Source organism: Oxyura jamaicensis, chromosome 4 (genome assembly GCF_011077185.1).
Source record: "Oxyura jamaicensis isolate SHBP4307 breed ruddy duck chromosome 4, BPBGC_Ojam_1.0, whole genome shotgun sequence".
Taxonomy (NCBI): domain Eukaryota; kingdom Metazoa; phylum Chordata; class Aves; order Anseriformes; family Anatidae; genus Oxyura; species Oxyura jamaicensis.
Window position 1 is genome coordinate 59218150 of NC_048896.1, and position 8735 is coordinate 59226884.

Genomic DNA, 8735 nt, shown 5'->3' on the forward strand with positions numbered 1-8735 from the left:
TTTCTGGGTTTTGTGTTACTTTCCCAAACAGAACATCTCAATTCATTGGAACAGGGATATGTTACAACCTTGTGTGTACTTCTTTAATTTAATTTCCTTCAATTTTGCTTTTATCTCCATTCTCCATTTATTTCCATTCTCTAGTAACACCCTAAATTACCTGCCTTCTAAGTCCCAGTTTGGTGCCCTCTATTCTCCTTTCTGTCGATGAATCTTTCTTGCTGATTTTTTTTTTGTTGTTTACTAGCCACTTTTCTTTGTGTTTCTTCCTCTTTCCTTACTGAACACCTTATTCTTTCTTCCTAATTTAAAGCCCTTTTGCCCAGTCCTATTAGCTTTCCATCTCAGCAGATTGGTGGCCATGCTCTTCAAAAAGAGCTTATCAACTCTTTGAAGCCTTTGCTTTGCGTTTCTAAGTTCCCAAACTTTTAAGCACTGATTTATCACCACAGTTCTGGATTTATTTATTTATTTTTGTTTTATTCAAACTAGTTTATAGCAATGAATCATATATGACATTAAGCAGTTAGACTGAACCTCATTAAACTGTAGTTTGTGAATTACAACCACATATTTCTCTTACAATTTCTAGGTCTGGGATTTAACAAAGCAGCGACATTTTCTGCTTGCTTCAATACTGTACTATGGCATCATACTTGTACTAGTTTATGGGTGAGTGTCAGCAGTCTAGACTTGCTTCATTTTTCCTAGCTTCCTAGCACTGCTCTTCTGTATTGACTTTCCACTTCTGCTATGTCATAGGATGATTTAACTAAAGATCACAAAACACTGTGTAAACAGAAAGGGTGATTTGAAGTTATGCAAGCAATCCTGATTTATTTTTTTTTTAATTTTCAAACTTCTGAAACTTTTTCTTTGCCATTTTGTAAATGTTATTTTATTGTAATTTGTGCCATATAAAAATATATATATATATATAGATAAGTCTATCTATCTAACAAGCATTTTGAAATAATATATGTAGATTTTTCTATTTTATATTCTTTTCTGTAAGTCAGCAGAGTAGAGTTCATTAACTTGATATAGATCTTTTTCAGTCTGTAAGCATTCACCAAAGAGTGGATTTAGTACTATATTTATATGGTAAATGTACTGATATTGCTTACTTTAATAGAAAGTTCAGCTTTAACGCTTTTCCAAATATACATATTTGGCTTTTTTTTTTTTTTTTTTTTTTTTTTTTTCACAAGAGACTTGTAATCCAATCTCCTTTCTTCTTATTTCAGCAGAATTCTCACTTCTAAACTAACACAGATAAGTAATTTTGAGCCCTGAATAGACATCGCTGTAAGGATTTTAAATATATATTTATATATTTGTACAGAGAAGTATAGTTGAGCAAAGTATTTGCAGAGAAGTATAGTTGAGCAAAGTATTTAATAAATAGAGTAACATTTACCATAATGCTTTAAATAGTATGTATTGGAATATTAACCCACTGTTTAAAAAAAAAAAAAAATCTAGTAGTATCTATTATGTAGTGTATTCATACAGAAACCAGTCTGATAGACAGCTATAATAACAATATTGAAAACAGTTTTTTCTTTTCTAAACATGATAGCATAGCATATAAGATTTGACTGACTGGTGGAGATCTGCCACTGAAGTAACTCAATCAAAAATGTCATTTAGCTTGAAACTTGAATGGAAACTCTCATGACTCTTGTATCTGTCCCAATTAAATATGATGTGATGATGATTGCATATATGTTACTGATAGGGCTGTTAGGAGAACTTCTGATAAAGAATCCCTCCAGATTCTAATGAAGAAGCATAAGCTTTGAATATTCCAAATTAAAAAACAAAACAACCAAAGAAAAACAAAACAAACAAGACTCCCCTCCCCCCCCCCCCAAAGTCTCCACTGTCAAAATAAGAGTTTTAGTGATTTTCAAAGCCAAACTCCTCTGAAAATACTTTTCATTTTGATTATCTTTAAAACTGAATAAGACAGATTTTTATTCTCACCATTTTATTTTAAAATTGTTTACCAAATCATCCAATTCTAAAACATATTCATGATTTTAATTTCGATACAATTATCTAAGCTGATAATTCAGTAACTGTACCACCTTCAACTATTTCTTGAAAGTTTCCACACTAGTATTGGTCTCTGATTAACTGGAAAGGCACTTTCTATGATATGTATGACCAATGTATTTGTTTTAACAAAACTGCAGTTATTTGAAGTGTACCAAGCATCCTTGGCATGTATTGAAAAAGACTTTCTTTCCCTGAGAACATGTGACATCCATCCACCCCACCCTCTGCAACAAGAATCCTCTTTCAAAAAGGGTTCCTTGTTAAACCAAGATTGTTGTGCACCAAGGAAACTTCTTGCATCTCACAGTGCTGGACCCTTTACAGTAAACCATCAGACTGCTGTAAAGAATATTGGTTCTTCCCAGTAGCCCTTCTCCTGGCTTTTAAATGACTCACTAACCTTGTTTAAATTCACCTTCAGAGTTTAATGTGTGTCAAGTGATACCACCCTGAGCTAGCTGAAAATATGCTGAAAACATCTAGAATACACGTTCAAGTGGTAAATGTCTCTTGCAACAAAGCTATCAAAAATGCGGTTTCCTATACCGTACTGAAAACCCCTATAGAGACTCTGGACAAAATCAGATAGCCACTAGCATGAACCCTTATAAATAATTTATGAAGTAAAACGTGTGCAGAAGAATGTTATCTCAGAAAGGACTGCATTTCTGATCTTTTTGCCCTGATCCTTAAGGAATAACTACAAAAAATAAGGATATTCATAAGTAACATTCACATCTGTACTTGACATTAAAAATCATTGAGATACTGGCTTCCTAGTAGCTGGTAGTTTTCTCCAGATGGCACCTCTGCTTGACCTCTCTGTCCCACCAGACCTACTGAACTTATTAGTGCTTCTCTTTGCTGACATCACCCTCTGCTCTGCTGGTATCATTTTCTTTCAAATTAGATAACTAATTAACATAATTATTCTCAACCTTTAGTTTACTGCTTTCATTTTAGATCTAAAGAAGGGCTTGTATGCCAAAAAGCTTGTCCATAGTGTCTTTTCACAACTATCACTCCAGAAGTCTAATAAAGGAATAAAAAAGATGTCCTCACACAGCTTATCTCTGATGCATAGACAAATATGTATGTTCACACACAATTAACTATTACAGTATGCTACTATAAATTAGTATTGCATCTCTGGAAATTCATCACAGTTTTGCTGTATTCAGTTAAATACTTTGTACAAAACACAAATCACTTTCTGGTTGAAAAGATTTAACACATTCAACTCTTCAGGATGTATTGCAGTGGTTTTATGATGGTTATAGTGCTTGCAGATAACCTCCTGTTTACAACTGAAACTAACAAATATATTTCTGCAAATTTTGGCTTAAGAACAATATATAATCATTAATTTCTCTTTAATTTTATATTTTTTTCCTGTAAATTATGTTGACATATCTAAAATACTTGGTTCTGAGTTCTGTACAGACACCCCCTTTCCATCCTCTCCCCACTGTCAATAGTCATCATGCTTATTACATTCAATTTTATAGGGGCAAAAGAGAATAGCTGTCATAAAAGAAACTGGGAAATTATTGTTAATCCTCTTTTAAGAATAGAATGGTCTGAATTATTAATCTAGTTAAAATTATATACATTCATAATGTAAATTACTATAGAAAAGTTTCAATAGTACAGTTAACTTTTTTTTTTTTTTTTTCTTTAGGGAAAAAATCCTTCTTAGAACCCCCTTTTTCTCTGAGTGTGTGCTCAGCTTCCCTGGATTTGAAGACTAGTAGCTTCAGGCTTCCTGAAGGAGAAAGGGTGAGCTGTCAGAATCCAATACTGGGAGTAATCCATACTGGGAGTATGGCTGTAATGATGAGAATTTCCCTTTTCCCGCTGCTGGGAAGTATGTCGATAGTTCCGTCCTCCTCAGCCTTCTGTTTGCTTGGGCTTACTTTTCTAAGTTTTCTTAACACAGCTTACATGCTCTTTATTGTCACTAGTTTCCAATAATCCAGTTTTTGTTCTGTTCTGTTTAAAACTGATTTTACCCGAACAATGAGAGGCTGCACTCCTGTAGTGACCTGTAAATTAAAGCTGTGATTTCTGTCAATGCCCTGGACTTCTGGTATCAACCTGTCTGTATTCTCTCTTCCATACCTGATTTTATTCTAGGGACCTAGACAATTCAATCCATGCTGAATAACTTGTTATCTCTATAAACTAAAGGTAGTCTGAAATAAATTTAGGCAGTAGTTCCTTGACCACCAGACAATTGTTATCTTTCTGTTTGTTTGTTTGTTTTGTTTTGCTTTTTTTTTTTAAGATTGAAGTTAGCTCAAGCAAAGTCAAAGCCAGGCAAGTCCCGAGATCTTGCAAGGTCAGGTCAGTCATTTTAGTACTGGCAAAATTATTTTCTGTAAAGATAAAAATGCTATAAAAATGCTTGGAAAGTTCAACCAAACCAAAGCCAAGTAAGAAAAAAAGATAAGTGACTCCTACGAGTCACTTCAATAGCAGAAATCGAACTCTCCATCTGTTGTTCAGCTAAAAAAAAAAAAAAAAAAAAGAATTTATTCGAATTTATTCTGTCTTCCATGCAATTCATATTGTGATGCTAGTTTCTAGTATCCTTTTAGTAAATGTGTGCAAAGACATTGCTTAAAAAAAAAATAAAAATAATTAAAATTACAGGTCTACTTCTAAATACCTACAGCAACATCTGAAGACCTGCTTCAGCAGTGAAAAACTACCTGCCAGGAGTTTTAAACATTTATTTTGCATATTGAAATAATTTGTTTAAAAACACAAAACACCCCCCAAACTTTCTGAAGAGATGTTGTCATCAGTGAGCCAAAAAATCCCATATGTTACAACAGACAAAAAACCACAACAGTTAATTTTTGCTACTAGTTCCTGTCTCTAGTACTTACCTGTCATGCATTTCATGACATTTATGCAGTTCTGAGTCAAAACAAAAGAGTCAGACCTCTAGAGTGGCCTTTTGCCACAAATAGCCTAATTACTGGGTATGCTGTTTTTTTTATTATTATTATTATTTTTTTTTAATTTTTGTTTTTTTGTTTGTTTGGTTGGTTGGTTTGGTTTTGGTTTTAAGCAGCCATGGAGTGCATGTGAATGAAAACCAAATTGTGAAAGTTTTAGCATTTCACAGGAGATGATTCTTGGTTTTGCTAGCTCCAAGACAACTGTGTTAGAGCTTAAATGGATCTCGTGAATGAGAATAGCAGTAGTTGGATGACCACAGTTTGAATATTTTTATTGTTTTTCATCACACTCTGCTAAAGTACATTTGAAACAAAACGCCCTGAGATTTCAACACAAAAATACTGTTCAGTGTCTCTGGGTAATCTGGGTACCACAAAGCTGCTGGTATCAAGCTTGGGAGACATGCTGTGCTGCTTTTCCTTCCCTTTGCCTCTCACCATTAGTGTCTGAAAAGAATTTCTTCAGCAAAATAAACTGTAATTGCAACTGTTCAGTACCCACCTGAGAAAATTACTTTTACTATTTAATGTGAATGGATCGAAAGGGTTCAATGCATTCCTTTTCTACAAAAATGTGCATCAGAACAAGACCTGCAAAGAAGCAGAACAAGCAGGAATAACATTGCATAGTACATTTATATTTAAACCTGTCTATTTTTTTTTTCTTTAAATCCATTGCCCTCCTCTCTTCTTACATATGCATTTTGTGACTCTTTCCCTCCTCTTCTTCAATGCTTTTGTGTGATTGCCAGATTCCTTTAATGTAAGTTTAACATCAAACAGTCAGCATCCATTTTTATTTCCTTAATAAAGACCATGGTTTTAAGTGATCTTTGCATTACAAATTGGAGTCAGATTTTCACAGATGCAGAGATTCCTCAGCCTTTAGTGCCCTGGTTTTGAAAATCTTTTAAATGTCTAAGTGTTTTGCCTTGGAGTGTAAATCTGTCCCCCAAAGGAGGATCTTAATATTGAGCATTCCCATTAGTTGCTGTTTCAAGTCCAGCTTTAATGAACATGAAAATGTTCCTTTCACAGACGTTTTAAAAAGAAGTTCCACAGAAATATATGAAAGCTTTCTTCTAATATTTCAAAAATCAAGAGAGTAGCCACGAACAGAAAGACTTTAACTGCTTTTTTTTTTTTTTTCCCTCCAAGAAATGCAGCCATTCCCTGTGAAACTTTGTAGTTGGTAGCCCATTTCCAGTAATGGTTTCAGCTAGTCCTAATGATCAGTAGAAACAGCTGAGGTAATAATGTTTTCCAGAAGGAGATGTGTTTGGGCTCTTTTCAGCTTGCAGTGGGATAGTCCTTTTAATACAGCAGAAATATAGACTTGTAACATGTTGTCTAAGGATGCAGCAAACCACGATAATTTTCATTTGCATTCGCAAAATAAGAAGTCAGGGCAATGAAGATAAAATAGCAGTATTCTGAGAATGCTTAATTTAGCAAAACCTAATGTAATCATAGCATAATAGAAAGAGAATGGGGGAGAGCACAGGAAGATGGGAACAAAGGATTAATTTAAGTTGTGGCTAATTATTTTTTCTTTTTATATTTATATATATAGTTTTACTTTTTTATCCCTTCCTGAGGCAGGGAGAGATCATGGCTTCAAAAATGCTTATGGATTGGCCAAAAGCAGATTTTTGGATTTGGTGCCAGAGGGTGGCTAGCACCTTGCTGGCCAGGGCACAGCACATGACAATGGCCCTAAACTCAAAAACAAAGAGGCCTTGTGTGAGGACCTCTGTGTAAGAAGTTGGAGATGTTTTCTGTCACTGTGGGAGGGAAGAGGAGGAGCTGTAGGAACACCAGACTGGCAGGGACACCAGGCCAAGCAGGGACAGGGTGGGATGTGGCATTGCACTCTTAGGTGGTCTGCCACCAGCCTCCTCATGGGGCTCTTTTAAAAGCCCTGGGCAGTGTGATAGCTGGTAGTGGCTTGGTGTCTTCTCTGTCCCTGGGACTGCTCTTTGGGTGTCAAGCCTGTTACTGCAGCCCTGTGGGTTGAGGGCCAGCAAATGGATGCACATGGTCTTATGCCCAAAGGCCAGCTGTCCCAGGGCAGCAGTGAGCCACACGGCTGATATGCCCTCTTGGATCCCAGCCTCTGTGTCTTTTCCTGAGAGGAGGGCACTGGCCTGTGCCACTGCAAAGCCCTGGGCTGTGAAAGATGCAGATTTGGGGAATTTGGTGGGTTAGAGGAGTGGTGTATGGGACTCATCTCACAGGGCGTGAGGGTCAGTGGACAGTAGAGGGTGTCAAAGAGGAGAAAGCACCAGCCTGGCCATGTGAACTACTCATGTGGTCAGGGGTCACTTGCTTGGGAGGCTGCGTAGCTCAGGACTGTGTGGGATCCTCCAAAATGGAAACATTTCAGTGCAGGAAACTGTAGCCCTGATAGCCTGGAGGGCAGTGCCTGGCCTTGAGCAGGGGAGGAGCATTGGTGTTTTGTTGTGGTATATCACTGTTTATTTGCTGACTGAAATTGTCTACACCAAAATGTTTGGCTGCTGAACTCCATGTCTCAACTGGCAGAAGACAAAGTTGTCCTGTTATTACCTGGCAATGAATTGTGTATTGGCGTCCTATTTGAAAAAAAATAAAATAAAATAAAAATTGAAACAGGCATAGTTTTTCCTGAGTCAATTAGTTATTGTGTCTTGGTGTGAAGCATCAAGGTTTCTGTCCCTTGAAGGATCCTGCACTAGTGTTATTCCCCAGGTAAAACTACCAGAAAATTACTCTGTAATAGTTTATGTAATACTGAGTGCATAGGAACCAGTTGCCAAATCATACATGCCTAGTGCCACTTTAAGTTGCCCTCAGATATATGAGATACTTTCATGGGGTTGGGGGGCTAGGACCTGTATAGAAAGGCAGTCGAAGGCCAAGCAGGATTCACAAGGATGTCTGAAATTAAACTGTACACTTGTTTTTTGTCAACTGAACCCCATCTTCTGTGCATGGACCAATGATATCGTATAAATGTAAACATAAGTTAGTTCTGATACAAAACATTGAAAATTAATGTTCATTATTTTCTGATAAAAATACCAAAGCACTGAGGGAATTTGCTACTTGTAAAAGTGCTAGAAGGCATAGTCCTCACCACAATTTATTTTAGTAGCACAAGTTGCCTCATACTGTTGACTGTAAAAGCTATTATTTCCCAAACGTATACAAAATAAGTCTGAACATGTTTACCTATAATACAACAAGGTGAACTTAATTACAGGAAGCTTCAGAAGTGTACTGCTCATGTGCTGCTGACACAGCATGGGTGGATTTGTGTGAAGGGAAGTGGAGAGGGGAGGACAATCCCTGTGTGAGAACCACCTTCAGAACAAAAGCTGAGACTTCAAAGCGGGTGAAAAAACCTCTGTAACACTTCTAAAATGTTATAATATATGAAGGGAAAATAACATGCCCATTTACATTTCTTTGTTCTTATTTATGCTTTCACTTAATATCAGGAGATTGCCAAAGTTTCAGCATCAGCACCAGCTTTGACAAGAGTTAGAGAAAAAAAGATCACTTTGTGTTTTGCAAATTACCTATATTCATTTGCAAGTTACATAAGAAGGAGTTGATAGAAGCAATTGGGAATTATTTTAAGCAAACTTGCTGGCTGAAAGATATATTTCCAAACTTGGAGACCTGGTTTTGTGCCCAAAATCTATTCCATTCCTGCAT

The 8735-nt window shown here is 36.3% G+C and overlaps 1 long non-coding RNA gene across 1 annotated transcript; it reads left to right on the top strand.

The window, feature by feature from the left end:
* The first annotated feature begins 619 nt into the window (after positions 1–619).
* Positions 620–8512, top strand: LOC118166752. Its single transcript, XR_004750710.1, has 3 exons — positions 620–672; positions 3746–3843; positions 8278–8512. It is a non-coding gene; the product is annotated as an uncharacterized LOC118166752 (long non-coding RNA).
* The last annotated feature ends 223 nt before the right edge of the window (positions 8513–8735 follow it).